The following is a 23533-nucleotide window of genomic DNA, read 5'->3' as shown; positions in this document are numbered from 1 at the left end:
GGAATATCAGTTTTTGTGTACTCCCATACTCCATTGGCATCCAGCACAAATTCTATATTGTCTTCAAAGCACAAAAAATTGAGGTACGCTCCAATGCATACTCAAGCCTCAATCCATTGAAAGACATTTTTCCTGCACCGAAGAAAATCTACTCCAAAAACTCTACAATCCTTTCAATTCTTTCAACGTCTTTCACAATGCCCCAAGCCTCACATATATTGAATGAGAGGCTAATCCTTACCAACTCTTTCATGAGTTCCCTTTGGAAAAAGTTGGGATGTTTACATGCTTTATTACTCTTTGCATTTTCATTAGACTCTATTAGGAATAACAATATCCTCAAACATGTTGAATATGTATGTTTCCTATTTTTCGAGCTAACATATGAGTAAATAGTGGGATATTATTCAGTCAAGCCACTCCTTTGACCTCGGAAAACTCACCAAAGTTGACTAACACTGCCCCTAAGGAAACAAAAAGAGTTACCCTAGGGACTAACACCCTTGGTTTATGCATGAGGAGTGTTATAAAGCTTCTTTCTAGTTCCTAGGGAGCATTACCCTAGCAAACAGGACTGTGAACTTGGTCAATCTTTCAGTCAAACTGCCTTTCTCCTCTGAGTTGATGAGGAGGTCATTTTCCTGTATAATAGATGCCCCCTAAAGTGTGAGATCATAGAAGAAGATGACGACTGAAATACTTTAGAGTTTCCATGTTGGAAAAAAGAGAGAGAGGATCGGAGCTTCAGGACTACAAGAAACCTGATACAACCACATATGTAAAATCTAAAATCATGTCCTGAGTCAGGCATTCCCACTCTCAATAGCTATGTCAAATTAATTTATCAACAAAGAGATATGATGATTGTGTCCACCGATAAGCACAATGTGGAACTTGTGTCATAATAGGATCATCCTGATGAGTTGTCTCCAAAAAATAATATATGCAACTTGGGAGAGGAAACAAGGCTAAGTGATGTAAGCCTCTACCCAAGGTATTGATCGCCGCTTCATCTTAACAACATATTTTGACACATGTGAATAAAGGCGTTGAGGTCAAACATGTGTGAAATCATTTGATTACCAGTCAATAATGAAAACTATTAACAGATGCGAGGATGGACACCGATAATGATGATGGTCTCCAAGATGCGCAGTACAATCTAGTGGGTGTGAATAATGATGTTGTCGTTGAAAAATCGTAGAATAATTCAACCAGGAGCTAATAATGGAAGCCCCCAATCAAACATAAGGTAACCTACCACTAATGTCTGCAAGTTCCAAGGTACTAATATGTTTCTTGATTTGCTTCCTAGATAGAGTGTTTAAGTCAATAGGAAGAGACTTGTTGAAAGGTAGGAAATAATTTGTCCTAAATTTTGAGCTATAGGTCAAATCGACAGAGGGAACGATGGAAGTATATGATTGATGGTTGATATAGGAAATAGAGGATAGAGGGATCCCTTGAACAATAGAAGGCAGGACACAAAGGTTTAACTAGGCAGCTCTTGACTCATGAACACCAAAGAGTGTTAGGATATAGGGATGCAGGAACATTGGAGTATATAGGCTAAACTCATATGATGGTAAGGTTATTTTTGAGAGGCTGACAAAGGAGGTTTTGCTGAGGGAGTTCCATGTTCAAAGGAATGACTACTACCAAAAAATATTTCCAAATACAAACATAAAGCAATTGTGTTGTCAAATTTTCCCCATTTGATTAAATTTAACAAGTCCAAACAGGTAAACTCTATGGTCTTTTCATATTTAGAGAGTTTGAAAAGATCGTAAAGGGAAACTCCAGGGGGGTCCCTTTGTCATAGTTGTTAACCGGGTGAGACAAGGGTTTAATAGTATACCCAACATAGTTCCTTTTCTGTAAGTTAGTCTACTGAGTCTAGATAAAGTGATAAACCTATGCTCAATAGATGTTTGCCTCATTGTGTTACAAGTATGAGGGGGTGGAGTAAACTCAATATTCTTCATGAAATTTTAATGAGTCACATGAAGACAAACTCAATAAATCTTCACCAAATTTTAACAAGTCAAATGAAGAAAAATCGAGATATATTTTTCAGTTTAATGAGCGAGAAAAAAGAGATAAAATAACTGCTCATGCCACCTTTGTAGATTTAACGAGCTCGAAGAAGGGAAAAACTCAGGGATTTTTCAATTTAAGAGCAAGGAAAAGTCCCAAAAAAGAAAGCGCTCATATCATCCTTGTAGGAGTTTTACGAGCCCGATGATGAAAACTCGGGGATTTTTTAATTCAAGAGCGAGAAAAGATCCCATAAAATAAAGGGCTCATAGTGAATCAAACATGGTCGTTTATGCAATTCAGCGCTGAAACCTCTTCATCAAAGCATGAGTAATATTGACAGTATATCAAAATGGCGTATCATAAACAACATAGGAATGAAAAAATTATATTTCAATGACCAACTAAGGTGAGTCATACCTCCAGAGTGACTATAATAAGGTTTTGGGGCCTCCATTTTCACCATTTGAGTTCTATGAGAGTGTTCTGGAGTGAAAGAGGAGCCGATCTTCCCCAGGCAATTGCAAGAAATCCAGGCAATAATTTGACGTGCCATATCTTCTAGGTAGATGTTCTTACCTTTATCTTGCATTATTTTACCTTTTTTCAAATGCATTAGAGGTGAAATTTTTGAGTATGGGGAAGCCCTAGTCAATTGTATGCACCTAACGCTCCCTCTAGGTATGGAGGACTATTAAACATCCTTCACGACCTACAGGAGTGCGTTAGCATTCCATGTGGGCCCTAAGGGGGTGTTAGGTGTTCTAGATCGGGGCTCACGAGCTCTCGATCGACAGAGATGACATATACTTTCTGATAGGTTTATCATGCGGGGGTACACAAGAGAATTTGACTGGGGACAGGATAGATCCATGGACCACCCTTGAGTTGGTCCAAAATCACTATAGACCTCATAGTGGCTTAGCAAGCAACATGGTCCCCATTGAGCGAATCAGGACAAGGTACATGAGGGCCATTTTGTGGATGATCGTGTGCTTGGCGGGGTCCAAGGGTCCTCATGTAGCAACAAATCCTCAACTGTTACTTGCTATTGACTCCTTACAACCTCATATATTCAACTGTTGTGAGGGAGTTCTTCGCTAGTTGAAGGTAGAGTTGATAGCCTGTAAGACTCCTACCCAAAGGGAATTTGGGTATGGTACTCTCATTGTGTCCTTCTTACTTGAGAGTGCCCGTGATGAGGCCACATATGATCTTGGGTTAGGTTGATCCAAGGGATCCAAGGCAAGGGTGATGGGCTTCAATGGTTCCTCGTACTAAAGGGGAACCAATCCGACACTTCTTCGAAGATGATTTCTTCGAGTGGCTTAGCAGCTAGATTCTAATGATTGACGACTATGCCTATGAAGGCATGGACTTTACAGGAGATCCAGAGTTGATGGTGCCACTTGGCAATCAGTGGGGGCCTTAAGATAAGAAGGTTTTTTTAGAGTACTTAAGGTATTTTTTAACTTTTGAATGTATATGTAATGTTTTTGGTTTTATGGATGAACAAGTACTGACATGAAGCATTTTCTTGACACATAGGTGGCACCAGTGCGACCTACAGGCATGCCCCACCAAGAGAGGTGGGGGGACTGGTTACCTAGGGTTGGCACGAGTGCAGAAACTGATGAAGATGGAGATGATGTGAAAAGTCTCCATGAGGTTCTGAGGAACCTCAAAGGTCTGAGCATGGGTGTTCCTCCTCTTCCCATGAGGGAGATTCCCACCCATATGCAACAAGAAACAGTTGGTGTGCTTGAGTGGTTTTTGGTTCCTCTTAGGAGGTTAGCTAGAGTTGTTTTGAGTTTTCATGAGCAGTAGACTCTTAGCAGTAGCATGTTGTAGTCAATGAGTGTCATAGCAAGGCTTAGTAGAGCCATTTTGTACTTAAAACACACAAGTTTTGGGAAATTTTTGATGTAAAAAAATGGATTTGATATATGTGTGTGTGTGTGTGTGTGTGTGTGTACATACATTTTGGTGTTTATATAATGTAAATGTTTTTTAATGTTTTTTTTAATTTTTAACTGTGTAAATCTTTACTTTCATGCATGTATCTATAATAAATGAGATAGATGCCATTATAATACATAGTTTTGTAATGAGTCAGAAATTGCATTAAATTCTCGAGGAATGTGTTCATATGTAATAAACTCAAATTGGCATTCCAAGAGTCGTACCCTTAAACAATGACGTAACAAGATTGGATTGCGAATGTGATAATGATTTTTTAATTGCATAATGACAAGCTGAGAGTCTAACTTGACCACCAGATTGGAGATGTCTCGAGATGATGCTTCAGTGAGAAGTGAAATTACAGACATATACCCAACAATATTGTTGGTAGCAGTGCCAAGAAAGACTCCCCCAAAACAAACTAGTTTCAACTCAGGTGTGTAAAATGACCCAAGCAGCTGATGCAATGTGTCGTGCGTGATAGATGGCACCATCTGCATATCATACTTATGGTAAGGGTGATTACCAAATTTTTGCAATTAGAGACATGTATGAGACAAATACTAAAAGAAATTCCAAAACTCCAGTCATAGCAAAAAGAAGCAAATCTTATAAATACGTAAAATTACAAAGCACATGCCTAGTGCAATACTAGGCATAATTTTTTTTTAGATAGAGCCTGTTTCGGGGCTCTGTGAGTGGGACTCCTTCAAAGTCCTAAGTTCATAGGCACCTTTTGAGAGGGCCTTGGTGAAAACATACCATAAGGGATGAAGCGTTCCTGCCCCCAAGAGGCCATGTTTTTAATCATAGAGTAAAACAAGATCACCCTCTTGGTAAGAATGAGGCTTGACATTTTTGGCATATTAGGCTTTGACCCAATGCTTATGGGCTTCGAGTGCCAGCGTAGAATCTCAACGGGTCTCATCCAGTTGATTGAGATATAGCAAGTTCTCTTCTTCGACAGTGGTGTTGAGAAAGAGTTCAACAACGAGTTACAATGAAGGAATCTAGCACTCGATAGGTAATACTACTTCTAGGCCATAAGTGAGTTGGAATGGTGTAAAGCCTCTAGTGGTTTTGACTGAAGCTTGGTATTCCCATAATGTAGGATACAACATACGATGCTAGTGGGTTTTTTGGTTACCTACTAACTAGTGGATCATGGTTTTTAGGATGCCATTAACGGCTTCCACTTGGCCATTAACTTGGGGGTAGTAGGAGGAAGATTGTTCTTGCCGAAAATCGAGCAATGATGTTAATTCAGACATCATGTGATTTTTAAAGTGATAACCATGGTCTGTAATGATCATGCGGGGCAAACCAAAATGACAAATCACCTGATTGAACAGGAATAATGTTGCGGTTTCTCCGTCGGCCCTGAAAGTGGGAATGGCTTTGGCCCATTTCGTAAAGTAGTGCACATCGACAATAATGTAGTTATTTCCATCAAAGGAAGTGGGGTTGCATGTGATGAAGTCAATACCCCATTTGGAAAAAGGGTCGACAAAGATAACCAAGTGTAGGGGGGTTGGGAGTGCGCACATTTTCTTTGTAAATATTTGACAACAGTGGCATTGCTGGATTGCCTTGATACAATCTTTGAACATGGTTGGCCAATAGTATCCTGTGCCTAGAATTTTTCTGTTCAGTATACATGCCAGAAAGATGACTACCACACGCCCTAACATGGTAGTCATTTAAAACACATTTCGCCTCTTCATGAGTCAGGCAACATTGAATAACTGTATCAATGCCACGATGATATAAAGTATCGCTTAACACTAAATAATGCTGAACTTGGTGGCGGATGCAATGACAGTCACCTGACGATAGTTTAGGGTTGAATCGTTGCGCATGGAGGTAGACTAGAATGTCACCATACCAAGGATCAATTGAGTCAATCAAATAGACAGATTCATCCAAAAGAGGATCATGGACTATCTCATTTGGATCGACAATGGGAAGATCTGACAATAGTTCTAAAAATACTAAGGATTTTTTCGCCTTGGAAGTGGTGAAAACCAAATCAGATTGTTGGAGGATAACATTCCATTTGGAATATTTTCCTCTGATGACTTGACCAAACAAAATGTGTTTGATGGGATTCTCCAAAGTGATGACGGTAGTATGTCGCAACAATATATAGTGTCGAAAATGATTGACAGCAAAGACAACTGCCAAGGACAACTTTTCCACACATGAATATCAGATTTCGGGCCCAGCCAGTCCTTTTGAGATATAATAGATCACATGCTCACTAAGATCATCATGAGTTTGAACCAACACCATTCCAATAGAGGATGGTGAGGCTGTCAAGTAGAGGAGAAATGCACACGAATAGTTGGGAGAATTAAGCTGTGGGGAAGATATAAGTGCATCTTCAAGGCATCAAATGATGGTTGGTCTTGATCATCCCACAAGTATGGTAAGCCTTTTTCAACTCGACATAATTTACAATGAATCGTCGTAAGAAGTTTTCTTTCCCTTGCAAATGTTGCAGTTGTAAAATGGATTGTGGTTTGGGAAATTGAGTAATTGCCTTTACCTTATCGCAATCAACCCTAATCCTATGTTTCGAGAAAATGAAACCAAGTATGTATCCATAATCTACAAAGAAAACACATTTGTGTGGATTGAGACGTATGTTATAGAACCTGCACCTAAGAAAAATTTCTCGTAGATGAACTAGGTTCTGGGTTCACTCCTTGGAATGGGTTGGAAGGTTGTCCAAGTAAGCTTGAACAATGTGTCTGATATCATGGAATGCGTATTCCATGGCTCGTTAAAATGTTTCTCCAACATTCTTTAAACTGAATGGGAGTTTTCTATATGCAAATATTCCTTAAGGTAAAATGAAGGTTGTTTTTTGCTGGTTCACAGTTTTTATGGCGATCTAGTTAGAGCCTAAGAAACCATCCATAAATGATAAGGATTCACAACCGACGTAGTCGTCGATTATTTGGTGGATGAATTGTGTCGGTTAATTATCTTTTGGACACATAGTGTTCAAATCCCAGTAGTTGACACAGACCAGGATGGTACCCTGATTTTTATTTACATGAACCAGATTGGAAACCCATTCCATTAAGGGAATGGGTTAAATGAAACTAGTACGTAACAATTTTCCCACCTCAGTCTTGATGGTTGTAGTTTTGTGGAGGTGGATTGGTTGAAGTATTTGGCGGATAGGCTTGGCATTTTCAAAAACCCTGATCAATTGCTTGACAATAGATGGATCAATGTCGAGCATTTCCTCGTAAGACCAAGAGAACACATCGCAGAATTCCTTGAAAAGACAAGTGAAGCTTGCAATTTCCTCAAGATTGCAATCGGCTCCAATCTGTATATTTTCCACGATGCCTGTCTTGACTGAAATAACTTGAGGGAATGATCTCAAGTGCTTCAAAGGACATGATTTGTATAGGTGTCGCATCCAAATCATATAATGAAACAAGATAGTGAGAGTTTTCCCAAGGTCTCTCCTCTAAACACATGATATCTTGAATAGCTTCATCCAAAGGTAGGACTTGATTGAGGAGATTGTTAGAGGGAGAAGTTGTGGGAGAGTAGGCATTACTGTTGGCCATGACCAAAGCGATAGGAGAATCAGATGCAGATTGAATGGCTTGATAGGTTGATTTGACTGGTGAAAACGACATTTGTTCTCAATAAGAGTCAATGTCTGAAGGGGCCGGGAGGATCCAGGGATTGGTTGGGTCATGAGGAATAGTTGAGATCATAGAAACCATCTATGGAACTACTGGCAGTGGAAGAGGAAAACAACCCATCAAGGAATAACCCTTCAAACCAGTACCTATACTGACATAAGATTTAGGTATGCCACCCACTAAAGGTACAGTGTCGCTTGGTAATGGGTGTTGGGTGTGGAGCATGATTATTTAGAGGACTTTGTTTCAGCCGGATGTATACCCCAAGAAGTTTGTACACCCCTCCACGTGGTGGGGGGGGGGGGGGGGGGGGACTTGTCCCCCCCGCGGGGGTCTGGGGGGGCTAATCCCCCCGACTGGGGGGTCCAGGGGCCAGCAGTCCCCTGCTGCCCTCGAAGCTAAAAATAGATGTAAAATTTCCTTGTAAAAGTATAGTAATTTCTAGTCAATATGGGTCGTTCATTAGGTGGATGATCTGACAGTAGAACTTATGTTTAGATTATGGTTTTTTGCCCTAGAAGGCAACCCCTCTCTTTGTATGAGGGCATTGTATTGAGGCTATGTAATAGATGTGTATTCCCCAAGTGAGAAACAGAGAGGTGAGACTGTGAGAAAAAACAGAGGATATTACAGCGGATCTGTTGTAGGTTGTGTCTCTTCATTTTTTTGGATAATAGAAAGGAAGGACTAGTTGTTCGGGGTGGATGTAACCCAAACTAGGTGAACCACGTATATCTGTGTCTCTCTGGCTTTATGCATTTTTGTGTTTATATTTATGCAATATTCTATGTGTTCCATTGCTCTGTAATATATAATTTTCTAACAACTGGTATCAGAGCCGAAGGTCTATTTGGCTGATAACCTCACAGGAAAGAAGGGTTCCTCGTTCGAGTGGGAGCAACGGCGGAAGATGGTAAGTTTAGGGTCGAGAAATTTAACAGCCAAAACTTCTCACTGTGGAAGATGTAGATGGAAGATTATCTGTATTAGAAATATCTGTACCTACCATTGGGCGGAAAAACAAAGATGCCGACGGGTATGACAGATGAAGAATGGAACCTTCTCGATAGAAAGGCACTCAGAACAATACGATTGTGCCTCGCAGTGTCAGTCACCTTCAAAATTTCGAAGGAAATAATGATAGAGGGTTTGATTAAGGCGTTGGTGAAACTATATGAAAAACCCTCGGCCTCAAACAAGCGAGGAAATGTGACGAAAAATCTTCAATGAGACATCGGGTAATGCTTTAAGTGCAGAGTCTAGGGAAAGAAAAATGGAAAGAGGAAAGAGCTCAGGATATCACAGTAAATCAAGGAAAGGTAGATCCAAGTCCAAATCAGGGATAGTGTACTGGAAATGCAGAAAAAAAAAAGGACACCTAAAGAAAGATTGTGGATCTCGGAAGGGAAAAGAAGGAGATGCATAGCAAGAAAACAATCATGAAGCAAATGTGACAGGTGAGGTGTTACAAGATGCTTTGATTCTTTCTTTCAAAAATATTATTGATTCTTGGGTGGTAGATTCAGGGGCCTCATTCCATGCCACACCTGAAAAGAAATATTTTCATGAATATGTTCAAGGAGATTTTGGACAAGTCTGTTTGGGTGATGATAAACCCTGTAAAATTGTTGGAATGGGTAAGGTTCTTGTAAAATAGCAAAATGGAAACCAATGGCTACTAAAGGAGGTAAGGAATGTTCCAGATCTGAAGAAAAATCTAATTTCAACAGGGCAGTTAGGTGGTGAAGGTTGTGTGACAACTTTCACAGATAAAGCTTGGAAGGTCACCAAAGGAGCCCTGGTAATAGAAAAAGGCGAAAAGGTTGGTACATTGTATTTATGCAATGTTATTTCTAACTCTGTTAATGCTTTAACTTCCAAAGGAGCAGATGCAGCATTATGGAATCATAGGCTCAAACACATGAGTGAGAATGGGATGAAGATTCTTCACTCAAGGAATTTGTTGCTAGGTTTGAAGAATGTTGATTTGGACTTCTATGAGAATAGCATTTATGGAAAACAGAAAAGAGTCAGATTTCTTAGAGTTGGGAAAGAAAAGAAGAGAGAAAATTTAGAGCTTGTGCATACAGATGTATGGGGACCTGCTCCGGTATCATCTCTCAGTGGCTCTCGTTATTATTTTACTTTTATTGATGATGCAACTAGAAAAACTTGGATTTATGTATTAAGAATAAATCTGATGTATTTGATACTTTCAAGAAATGGAAAGCTTTGGTTGAGATTGAGATAGGAAAGAAATTGAAGTGTCTCAGATCAAACAATGGAGGTGAATATTGCGGTAAGAGTTTGATAGGTACTGTTCGGAGCATGGAATTCGTAGAGAGAAGACAATTCCAAGAACACCACAAGAAAATGGTGTGTTAGAAAGGATGAACAAAACAATCATGGAGCGTGCAAGGTGCATGAGATTGCATGCAGGACTACCTTTATAGTTTTGGGCAGATGTTGTAGATACTGTTGTTTAATAAACAGAGGGCCTTCAAGTTCCTTAGATGGTGGTGTTCCAGAGGAAGCATGCACGGGTAAAAAGGTAAACTACTCCTTTTTAAAGCCTTTTGGTTGTGAGGCCTTTGTCCATATTAATAAAGAAAATAGAACAAAGCTTGAGGCAAAGTCAAAGAAATGTACCTTTATTGGATATGGTGTTAATGATTTTTTTTATCGCTTATATGATTACGAAAATCACAAAACCATTAGGAGCAAAGATGTAATATTAAATGAAAAGGTCTTGTATAAGAATCAGTTGTAGGAAAAGAAACATGAAAAATAAAACAGGGAATATGCAGTTCTTGATGAAATCACTAAAAAAGCAAAGGTGCCTGAAAATAATAATAATCAACAACCACAACAAAAACAACCACCACAACAGCAACAGGCACCCCAAACACCTGAAAGTGGAGTTAGAAGATCTAACAAGATAAGTATACCCCCTGAATGATACTCTCCTTAATTATATTATTTATTCTTGACTGATTTTGGTGAACCCGAATGTTATGAAGAAGCAATGCAAGTTGAAAGCAGGAAGAAGTGGGAGCTAGCCATGGAAGATGAGATGGACTCCTTAATGCATAACTAGACTTGGGACTTAGTCAGGTTTCCTGCAGGTAAAACTACATTGCAGAATAAATGGGTTTATAGGCTGAAGGAAGAAGATGGAGGAAAACAGAGGTACAAAGCTAGACTTGTGGTGAAGGGGTTTGCACAAAAGAAAGGTATTGATTTTGATGAAATATTTTCTCCTGTTTTTAAAATGACTTCAATCAGAACTATTTTGAGTCTAGTAGCAGTTGAAGATTTGCATCTTGAGAAGTTAGATGTAAAGACAGCCTTTCTCCATGGGGATTTGGAGGAAGATATATATATGCAACATCCACCAGGATATGAGGTAAAAGGGAAGGAGAAACTAGTGTGCAGGTTGAAGAAGAGCTTGTATGGCTTAAAACAGGCTCCAAGGCATTGGTATCCAAAATTAGACAAGTTTATGTCTGAACAAGGTTATACTAGATGTCACTCTGATCATTGTGTTTATCTGAAAAAGCAAAATGATGGCAGCTATATTATATTGTTATTGTATGTACATGACATGCTTGTTGCAGGGTCTAACATGCAGGAAATAAATGTGCTCAAAAGAAAATTGGCAAATTCATTCGCAATGAAGGATTTGGGAGCTGCAAAACAAATCCTTGGTATGAGAATAACTAGAGACAGGAAAAATCGCAAATTAACATTGTCTTAGAATGAGTACATACAAAAGGTGTTGAAAAGATTTAATATGCACAATGCAAAACTAGTTAGTACACATTTTGCTAGCCATTTCAAACATAGTAAGGAAATGTGCCCAAAGACCCAAGAAGACATGGATTATATGTCTAAAATTCCATATGCATCAGCGGTTGGAAGCTTAATGTATGCAATGGTCTACACAAGGCCTAATATTGCACATGCAGTGGGAGTTGTAAGTAGGTGCATGAACAATCCAAGAAAGGAACATTGGATGGCAGTGAAATGGATTCTCAGATATTTGAAAGGTACCACAAATCAAGAATTGTGCTTTGGTGGTTCAAACATTTCTCTACAGGGATATGTTGATGCAGATATGGCAGGTGACAGAGATAACAGGAGGAGCACTACAGGATATGTATTTACTATAGGTGGAACAACTATCAGTTGGGTTTCAAAAATCCAAAGTTTTGTTGCACTTTCAACAACAAAAGCAGAGCATGTTGCTGCTACAGAGGCTAGTAAAGAAATTATTTGGTTACAAAGGTTTATGGGTGAATTGGGTAAGAAGCATGATATGGGCACATTATACAGTGATAGCCAAAGTTCCATTCATCTTGAAAAGAACTCAGAATTTCATTCCAAGACTAAACACATACAGCTCAAGTACCATTTCATATGAACAGTGTTGGAAGATGGAGAGTTGAAGTTGCAAAAGATACACACTAGCCAGAATCCTGCAGATATGCTAACAAAAGTTGTAACTAGGGAGAAACTAAGAATATGCTCAGTTTCAATTGTTCTTCAAGGATGACGATGAAGATGAGAAATAGCCAGGTCCAAAGAGGAGTCATTATCCAACAAATGAAGCAGCGGTGGAGTTGCTACAATCATTCTCCAAGTGGGAGATTGTTGGGTGTGGAGCATGATTATTTAGCGGACTTTGTTTCACCCGGATGTATACCCCAGGAATTTTGTATACACCCCTTCACGTGGATGGGTGCAGGGGGGACTTCCCCCCCCCCCACAGGGGTCCAGGGGGGCTAATCCCCCCTGGCTGGGGGGGTCCGAGGGCCAGCGGTCCCCCGGCGCTGCCCCCGAAGCTAAAAATAGATGTAAAATTGCCTTGTAAAAGTATAGTAATTTCTAGTTAATCTAGGCCATTCATTAGGCGGATGATCTGACGATAGAACTTATGCTTAGTTTATGGTTTTTTTCCTTAGAATGCAACCCCTCTCTTTGTATGAGGACATTGTATTGAGGCTGTGTAATAGATGTGTATTCTCCGAGCGAGAAACAGAGAGGTGAGACTGTGAGAGAAAACAGAGGATATTACAATGGATCTACTATAGGTTGTGTCTCTTCATTTTGTTGGATAATAGAAAGGAAGGATTGGTTGTTCGGGGTGGACGTAGCCCAAACTGGGTGAACCACGTATATCTGTGTCTCTATGGTTTTATGCATTTTTTGTGTTTATATTTATGCAATATTCTATGTGTTCCATTGCTCTGTAATATATAATTTTCTAACAATGGGAAGTAATGTGGGGTGCAAACGGACAACTGTTCCACCGTGACTATCCTTCCATCAAATGGGAATAGGATGATGTGAAATATAATAGACACAATGGAAGTCATGACAAGTCCAACTGCGACCCAAAAGCAAATTATAGTCAAGTTTTCAATCCACGACTTCAATTTCCACCATTATCGTTTTCCCACTCAAATTGATGGGGTAGCTAGTAAGGTAACCTTTTGGGATGAAAGTGTGGTCGTCGAAAGCTTTAAGGGAATTTGATGGTGGAGAGAGGGTTGGAGAACCCAAGGCAAGCCCACATGAAGTAGGCATGATGTAGGTTGAAGCGCCTTCATCAATGATAGTTTTATGTACCCCTCGTCTTTTCAAAAAAAATTCACCTAAAATGCAAGCTAGTGTTAAAGGGGAGGTTTACATTTCTCCATGTCGAATATTTCTAGCATGGAATCCAGATGGCCAACACGCCAATATCTGAAATCAGAGATTTCCTTTGTGCTGGAAAAGTTTGCAATACTTCAAGTGCAGACATAGCTGACTATGGGCAGCACATGTAGATGTATTACGTGTTTTGTGACAAAGTGCCCCTTTTGGGGGGTGAATTACAAGATCAAAAACCAACCTTTCGATATGAAGATTGTTGGGCGGTGGTGGGTTTGAACTCAAGGTAGAATCCTAAGCATTAGTTACTGGAGCTCCATAAGTTTCGGCTCGCATTTGAAGATCGACCGTTTCAAAAGTGTAAACGGTGGATGGTCCTTCAACAGTGGAAGGATGATGTGAACCATTGTTTCCCCCTTGTGAGGTTTGAGGTGGGTTCGCAATAAGATGTTGCTACTGATGAGCAGGGAAAGGGTTGTGTAGGACCATGAGGGTCCGGCTAGTGTCCTTTTAAGCAAGAAGATCTGTACATTCTTGGAGGTGCGAACAACGATGTGTCAAATGGTCTTTTGCACAAAATTTGCAAGGGAACTTGACAGATTTCTCCTTTCCACTGTCAGGTGGTGCAACAACTTTCTGCTTTGGGTTGGATTTCTTGGTTGGCTTCTCCTCAGAAGCAACAATCTTTTTCTTATTCTTCTTATTCTTATCGTTGGGTTTTTGTGTAGACTGCATAGAGTTTATTGTAGATTTTCCCACTATAGATCACCTGGTAATGCAATGTCCTAAAGTAAAACACTTGATCTACTTCTACAAACAATTGAGTGGAAGCTTAATAGAACATGAGCAACATCAAGCATGAATAGTTATAACTGAGAATGAGAAGTAATCAACCATAACACATAAGATATATCACTGGGGAAACCACCAGCCTAAAACCCCAACTCTCTATTATCATACAAGTGGAAATCTTATTCAAGTTATAAAAAGAATCAGCTCTCAAGCTGTCCCGCTCTCTCTGTAATCAAACAATACAGCTCACAGACTCAACAGACATAGAATATATCTTCCTCAAGCCCTCCAAGCCTCCTATTTCCTTGTGCATTTTTGATTGGGGTCCAATGATATCACATGTGTGAATTGGCCTCATCACACTCACTGTAACCTCAAGTCCAACTACGCAATCCTCAAGGGATAATATTCCTTCTGCATGCAAGGAATATTCACCAAGGAATATCCTAGAAATTGATAGTACATTGTCCCTCCATCTGATCTCAACTGGGTCTCTGACTGAACTAACATGCATGATTTATCCATGAGTGAAGCTTCATTTATTTGAAATACAGTACTTACATGCATGCAAGCATTAACTAACTGAACTCTCATTAATTTAACAAACTATTAAATTAATCTAACTGGACTTGACTCAGTTAACTAAGACAACTAATTACAACTCAATATTACAACTCACTCTTATCTCTTTAACTGATGGATAAATCCCTCAATCAAAGGAGAAACTGTTGCATGTCCTCACATAGACTTCAAGTTCATAATTCCTTAACTAATTAACTCAAGATGAGTTAATTAATCAATTTACAAACTATTGTTAATATCAAATTCGAATTTTACGTCCTATGTTTAGTCCAGGGACTAACTAAAATAGGAAGGGATCTTGAAATACTATTTTTAGAGAATCTATTTTGAGCACTTTCACTTTTCACCCATTGTAGCTAAGATCGCCAATGGCTAAACTGATATTTATAGCCCGACTATTTATAGCAGTGATATTTTTAGCATTTCTTGTTTCACATTTCAACACTCCCTCTCAACAAGAAAGGGATTATCAGTAACCCCAATCCTGTTTCTGTGGAAATTGAACTTGCATTTTGACAATGCCTTAGTCAAAATATCCGCATCCTGCTCCTCAGTCGAAACATATTGCAGCAACATCATGATCCTCTTGACCACATAGTCCCGTCGATGATGGTAACAGATACCTATATGCTTGGACCTGTCATGAAGCACTAGATTCTCAAATAGTTTTATGCAAGTCTGATTATCACAGTATATCACTGTAGGATCCATCATCTGACCAAACAATCCCACTAGAATCTTCTGCATCCAAATGGCCTCACATGCTACCTGACTAGCAGCCATGTATTCAACCTCTGCTGAGCTAAGTGAAAATGATCTCTATTTCCTGCTATACCAAGAAACTGCAGCTGAACCAAGGTTGAAGATTCCTCCAAAAGTGCTCTTCCGGTATAATGGACTACCAGCCAAATCTGCATCTGTGAAGCCTTGCAGCTTCACTCCCTCTATCTGTCTGTACCATAATCCGTACTATGTAGTGCCTATGAGATATCTCAGCACATGCTTCGCTGCCTTCCAAAACAGCTTGATAGGTTGAACCATAGGTTAACTCAGCTAGTTCACCGCAAAGCATAAGTCGAGTCATGTGTTCACCAAATACATAAGTGAACCCACCAGCTACCGATAAACAGTAGCAGGTACTACCTCACCTGAGGTAGCATCCTCCTTCCTCTAGTTCCCAGCTAGAGGATGTTAGGATATTCCGACACATAGGATATAGTTAAGTTCAACTTGGTCTAGTGTAGAGTTAGGTTAGAGTTAGGTAAAGTGTGTTTCTTTACCGTTGTACATTTTGTAACTTACAATCCGACGGTCACGATATGTAAGTGATCCGACGGTTCACTCTCACCTCGGTATTACCGACACTTGATCCGTGGCTTGACACCCGATTGGTCCATGAGTTCTATTTAAAGCGCATGGAGGGTCATTGTTCGGGTAATCCGTGCATGAGAGAAGCTTATGTAAATTTTCATTCTTTGATTAATAAATTGCCTGTAGTACCCACGTTGGGACAGGCCGTGGACTGTTTCCCTCCTTGCACTCTGAGGGTTTTAACCACGTCAAAAATACTGGTGTATTGATTTGAGATCTGGTTGTGAGCGGTGTCCTTTTGGTATTCTTTCTGTGGAACTTACCCTATAAATTCCTACATGGTATCAGAGCTATTTGAGGGCTGCGTCCGTTGGTGATCCAAATCTGAAGCCGGTAGAACTGCATGCGGCTGTCGTTTCCTAGATCTGCTGTTTCTGACTGCTTTCGGGCCGAGAGGACTGCTCTGTTGCGTTCGGAGCATCTGTTCCAGTGAGGAACCCCTTTCGTTTCACGCGAAAAGGTTTCCGGTAGCCCTAGCTGCGTCATTTTTCAGATCGGGAGGTATACAGTGTTTCTTTTGCAGTTTACTGTTATTTTCTCTCTGCTTATTTCGGTCTTAGTTTATTTAGCCTTTTTTTTAACCGGATCTATACCTTTCATTTCTGCGTATGCTCTTTGCCCTGCGACTCTATGCGATCTGGGCAAATCAGAAACAGAAAGGAAGGATTTTTCTCATGCGTATGCTCTTTTCCCTGCACCTTAGTGTGATCTCGGAAAATTAGAAACATTGAGAAAAATATTTAGTTTTTCGGCTAAAGCTAACTTTGAGATTTTTTTTAAAATTTCTAGTTTTTTGGCTAAAGCTAACTTCGAGCCGCAAGGTTCGTTTTTCTTTTCATATTCGTGTTGGGTTTTGTGTTTTGTGTTTTGTAGGGAAAAAGAGCTTTCTCAAGACAAGCACGCAAACCAAGGCCCCCCCCCTCTCTCTCTCTCTCTCTCTCTCAAATTTTTTGTATAGATCAATTGGTTCAAAGCTATTTTAAGAGAGTAGAGGTCTTGGGTTCAAGTCTCCATTTTGTGGGGGCGGATTTTTTCATTCCCGCACATTCGCGCACTTTGCCGGCAACGTCAACAATTTTTTTTCAAAAAGCCATAACTTCTTCATCCGGAAGCCTTTTTCAGAGCCGTTTTTTTTAAAACCGCCTATTTTTTCGAGATTTATCCATTGGAACACTTACTTTCAGCATCTTCAGCTTCAGTTTGTTTTTAAATGGAAAGTCCATGCCAAGTCATTCTTGACAGCACTAACTACTTCCAATGGGTAGAATACATGGAAGATTTACTTAGAAGTAAAGGTCTCTTCAGAATAGCCACAAACCAAGAGAAGAAACCAAAAGATGAAGACAAGGTGGCAAAATGGGAAAATAGACAAGATCAAGCACGTGGTTTGATAGGGATGTCTATTTCTCCTGATCTTAGATTCCACATTGCAGGACTTGAGACTCCTCATGAAGCATTAGAAAAACTTGCTAAAGTTTTTGGGATTAAAAATGAAATTAGAGCCCATCAACTTGAAAATGAGCTGCTTACTTTGGATCCTAATAATTTTTCTTGCATTGAAGATTTCTTGTCCAAATTCAAGACCCTTAGATATCTCTTGGAAGGTGTTAAAGTTAAGAAAGAAGATGGTAACCTTATTTATTCCATCCTTACCAAGTTGGGACCAGCCTACTCTGTATTTGTTTCCACTTTCCATTCTATAAGGGAAGCTTTCATTTGTCAAGGACAAGACTACAAGGCCCCTTCCTTTGACTCCTTTTGTGATTCCTTAATAAGAGAACAAGAAAAACTCTTACACCTTGGTCTTCTTAATCTTGGAAACTCTTCCACGAAAGCGTTAGCCGCCCAGCAGCAACCAAATTCAAAGAATCCTAAGAAGTCATATCCTCAAAAGAATGGTCCTAAACCATCTCAGCCTCAAAATGAAAGATCATTTCAGCAAAATGATAAGACCAATAAAAACAAATGGAAGAAGACTGATAGACATTGTAACTTTTGTAATCGATATGGCCACTTAGAATCTAAATGCTTTAAGAAGATGGAAGCCTTGGAAGCCGCAATGAAGAAACATAACATCCATGTGGAGCCTACTTCAACTTCAACTTCCGGAATGGCACTTTCTGCATCTCATTGTCAATCATCTCAGTCTGGTTATGCATTAAATGTATCTTCTTCTTCTTCTCATTTTCATGAGTGGCTCATTGATTATGGAGCCTCTTGTCACATGGCCAAAAACCAAGCCATGTTTTCTTCTTTAAATGATTGTAACACCAAAAATATATATATTGGTGATGATAGATCTCTTAATGTTGTAGGGACTAGAACTGCTCATCTAGACAATGGTCAGTTTAATGATGTATTATGTGTTCCAACCTTATCCTGCAACCTTCTATCTGTCTATCAGATAACTCACTCAGGTGAAGGTAAAATTGTTGAATTTTCACCTCATGATGTTGTAATCAAGGATCTAAAAGATCCTAAACAGATTCTAGCTACTGGTCTTGCTGATGATTCCAAAAGGTTGTATAAGTTTCACAACTTTGGGTCATCCAATCTTCCCTCAGTATTTGTTGCTCATAATGATGAAGTGAGCAAACTTTGGCATGAGCGATTTGGTCACTTAAACTATCGCTCCCTTCAGCATCTATGTAAAGAAAATATGGTGACAGGTCTTCCTATGGTATCTTGCAGAGATGGTGTTTGTTCCGGATGTGTACTCGGAAAACATCATCGGGACAGTTTTGACAAACATGCCTCTTGGCACGCCTCAGCCCCTTTACAGCTTGTGCACAGTGATTTATGTGGTCCTCTTCCTGTTGCTTCATTCTCTGGCTGCAAGTACTTCTTAACTTTCATTGATGATTTCTCCAGACGCACTTGGGTATACTTCTTAAAACTCAAGAGCGAAGTATTTAACACTTTTTTGGCCTTCAAAGCCTTTGTTGAAAAACAATCTGGACATCAAATTCTTAAGCTAAGAACTGATAATGGTGGAGAATATGTTAAAAACACATTCATCAACTTTTGCACCGAAAATGGAATTCAAATGCAACATATTGTTCCATACACTCCACAACAAAATGGTGTAGCTGAAAGGAAAAATCGCACCTTAAAGGAAATGGCTAATTGTATGCTGCAATCTAAAGGACTCAATCTTAGTTTTTGGGTCGAAGCAATTAATTGTGCAAATTATATAATCAATCGCACTCCTACTAAGGTTCTAGATAATATCACTCCAGAAGAAGCTTGGAGTTCCATTAAACCAGATGTAAGTCACTTTCGTGTGTTTGGAAGTGAAGCATGGGCCCATATTCCAGATGAAAAGCATAAAGCTTTAGAACCTAAGAGTGAGAAATGTACTTTTGTTGGATATTCTGAAGATGTTAAAGGTTATAGACTTATTCCATTTAAGTCCAAAAATGTTATCATTAGAAAAGATGTAAAATTTGATGAAAATAAATCGGCCTGCGAGCCTAGTCCGGCGGATGTGCCACCTCTTTCTATCTCTTCTACTTTTGAAAACCTTTTTTCTTCAGATGATGAAAGCGAGGATGATAATCCTCCCCCACCTTCTCAGGATCCTCAACTTCCAAGATGGGTCCGTGCTACTCGGGATGCAGCAGGTGATCTTGCCGGTGATCCTACAGATCAGCGACGTACACGTTCTCAGTTTGAAAGAGCCTCTTCTTTACTGGCTCAAGCTCCAGTAAATCATGATCCTGACACTTTTGCAGAAGCTTCGGGCCATCCACATTGGGAAGCAGCTATGAATGAAGAATATCATTCATTAATGACAAATGATACATGGGATCTTGTTCCTCTAACAAGGGGACGCAAACTTGTTAGATGTAAATGGGTTTACAGAACCAAGTATGGACCAGATGGGAAAGTTGATAAACATAAAGCTCGTCTCATTGCTAAGGGCTTTTCACAAGTTGAAGGCATTGACTACACTGAAACCTTCTCCCCTGTTTCCAAAATGAACTCTATCCGCCTTATTCTTTCCCTTGCTGCCTCTTTAAAATGGGAAGTCCATCAGATGGATGTTAAATCTGCCTTCTTGCATGGGGACTTGCAGGAAGAAATCTATATGGAACAACCCATTGGCTTCATACAAACAGACTCCAGCCTTGTTTGTCGACTTAAGAAATCCCTTTATGGCCTCAAGCAAGCTCCTCGGGCTTGGTATGCCAAAATGGATAACTTTCTTTTAGAATCTGGCTTTTCTAGGTGTCATTCTGACAATACTGTCTACACCAAGAAAGTGGGCAACTCTCTTATCATCCTTGTTCTTTATGTTGATGATCTTATTCTTACTGGTAGTGATCCCAACCTTATAAACCATGTGAAGTCCAGCCTTAAAAAGAAATTTGAAATGACAGACTTAGGACATTTACACTATTTTCTCGGTCTTCAAGTCTTGCAATCCCAAGAGGGTATTTTCCTTTCCCAGTCCAAGTATGCTTGTGATATTCTTCGTCATTTTCACATGGAAGACTGTAAGCCAGCCCCTTCTCCTTTTCAGTCTGGAGTCAAACTTTCAGTCTCTTGTACTTCTCCTGAAGTTGATGCTACCTTATACCGTCAACTTGTCGGAAAACTCTTGTATTTAACCCATACTCGTCCTGATCTTTCCTTTGTTGTTGGCCTTGTTGCTCGTTTTATGAAAAACCCCCGTGAAAGTCATTGGAAAGCAGCTAAACGAATACTTCGTTATGTTCGAGGTACAGTACAGTTTGGGATTCATTACAGTGCCAAAGCAGCTCCTCTGTTAGTTGGTTTCACTGATTCTGATTGGGCTGGTGACCCTGATGATCGGAAGTCTACTGCCGGTTATGTCTTCACTCTTGGTTCAGGACCTATTACATGGGCTTGTAAGAAACAGGCTGCCATTTCTCTTTCGTCAGCAGAAGCAGAGTATCGTGGTGCCGTGGAAGCTAGTAAGGAAGCCTTGTGGCTTCGTCAGATCCTATCAGAGTTTGGCTTTGAGCAGCAGCATCCAACCACACTTTGGTGTGATAATCAAAGTGCCATTCAGCTATGCAAAGATCCAGTCCAGCATCAGCATAGCAAACACATTGAACTACACATGCACTTCATCAGAAAGCTCATTCATGACCATGTTCTTGAAGTGCAATATTGTCCAACAGATGATCAGGTTGCAGACATCTTCACAAAGGCTCTCACAGAGGCGAAGTTCACTAAAATTCGATATATGCTTGGAGTTCAGGAAGTTGTCACTAAGGGGGGATAGGCTCTAGTGCCTCCTTCCTTCTCCTATTGTGTCATATTTGTAAATCCTTCAATCCTATCCCAAGTTGTTCTTAAGGGGGGATGTTAGGATATTCCGACACATAGGATATAGTTAAGTTCAACTTGGTCTAGTGTAGAGTTAGGTTAGAGTTAGGTAAAGTGTGTTTCTTTACCGTTGTACATTTTGTAACTTACAATCCGACGGTCACGATATGTAAGTGATCCGACGGTTCACTCTCACCTCGGTATTACCGATACTTGATCCGTGGCTTGACACCTGATTGGTTCATGAGTTCTATTTAAAGCGCATGGAGGGTCATTGTTCGGGTAATCCGTGCATGAGAGAAGCTTATGTAAATTTTCATTCTTTGATTAATAAATTGCCTGTAGTACCCACGTTGGGACAGGCCGTGGACTGTTTCCCTCCTTGCACTCTGAGGGTTTTAACCACGTCAAAAATACTGGTGTATTGATTTGAGATCTGGTTGTGAGCGGTGTCCTTTTGGTATTCTTTCTGTGGAACTTACCCTGTAAATTCCTACAGAGGAGTCTGCATGGGTTTGCACTTCTCCATGTGAAAGCGCCTGAGTATCTCATTGGCATGCGTGCCATGAGACACAAATACTTCCCCATATTTCGGCCACACTTCCATGCCTAGAAAGTAGTGCATGAGGCCCATGTCCTTCATCTCAAACTCTCTTGCAAGGTCCTCCTTGCAAGATTTGATCAGCTGATCATCACCTGTCAAAATCAGATCATCGACATAAAGTACAATAATCAATGGCTTACCTTCTACCATGATGTGGTAAAGGTTCGCATATGCTTCACTCTTGGTGAAGCCCAACCCAGTGAAATAGTTGTCGATCCTAGTATACCAAGCACGGGGTGCTTGATTCAGCCCATACAGTGATTGCTTGAGCTGGAAAACATGTGACTCGCGATCGAAGGTCTCAAATCCTTCGGGCTGCTCAATGTATACCTCTTCCTCAATCTTCCCATTGAGGAACACCATCTTCACATCCATCTGATGTATCTTCCAACCCATCTGAGCTGATAGAGCTAGGATCGATCTGATAGATGAGTACCTTGCTACGGGAGCAAAGGTCTCATCGTAGTCGATCCCCTCAACCTGTGAGAAACCTCGAGCAACAAACCTTTCCTTGTGTTTCTCAACATTGCTATTAGCTACCTGCTTTACCTTGTAAAGCCATCAGGAACTAACCACTGACTTGTCCCTAGGTCTAGGGACAACATCCCACACACTGTTCTATATGATAGAATCATACTCTTCTACCATTGCATCAACCCAGATTGGTTGTTGCACTGCCTCCTGAAAAGAAGAAGGTGCGGTCACTACACACTCCCCAACCAGGGCCATGTAGCCAATGTATCTCTTGGGAGATCTCCTCTATCTGCGCTGAGAGGATGGCTGCCCCACATTCTCTCTCGCATCTGGCATCAATCTGTCAGCTTCCCACGAGAATTTCCACCCATCTCTAGAAGACTCTCCAGGAGTGGTGGTCTCCACTATTGGATCCTTTGCATGTGGCTAATCCACATCATCAGGAAGCTCCTCCTCCTTTGGAACTAAAATTTCCTCATCACCATGCAACTTGAGCTCCCTCTCAAGTGACACTCACATGGCTCTCTGCTTGTCGAACTTCAGATCCCTGCGCACTACGGTCCTCTAACTAGCAGGTAGAAACACACAATAGTTGTGGGGTGTATCTATGTACCCCACAAGTATCCCCAATGTAGCTATTGGGTCTAGATTCTTTCGAGCATCTTTGGTCACATGACAGAAAACTGGTGATCCAAAGATGCAGAAGTAACTCACATCTGGTCGCTTCCCCGAAAAAGCCTCCATAGGTGTCTTCATCCCCAAGATACGATGAGGACTTTTGTTCTGAAGGTACACAGCTATATTGCATGCCTCAGCCCACAGATGAAGTGGTAGGATTTGGTCATGCAACATTGCTCGAGCTGCTCCCACAATAGATCTGTTCTTTCTTTCAGCCACCCCATTCTGTTGTGGGTTATGAGGTGTCGTCCATTCCCATTTAATTCCTTCTGCCACACAGAAGTCTTTAAACTGCTAGGAAACATACCCTCCACCATTGCCACTATGCAAGGCTTTTACTTTCTTTCCTGATTCTTTCTCTGCTAAGGTTTTAAACTCACAAAACCTCAAGAAGGTCTGATCCTTCTTT

This window comes from Pinus tabuliformis, chromosome 1_2 (assembly GCF_031772625.1).
Source record: "Pinus tabuliformis cultivar Carrire ecotype Pingquan chromosome 1_2, CPIR1, whole genome shotgun sequence".
Classification (NCBI taxonomy): domain Eukaryota; kingdom Viridiplantae; phylum Streptophyta; class Pinopsida; order Pinales; family Pinaceae; genus Pinus; species Pinus tabuliformis.
Note: the sequence above shows the minus strand (reverse complement) of the source record.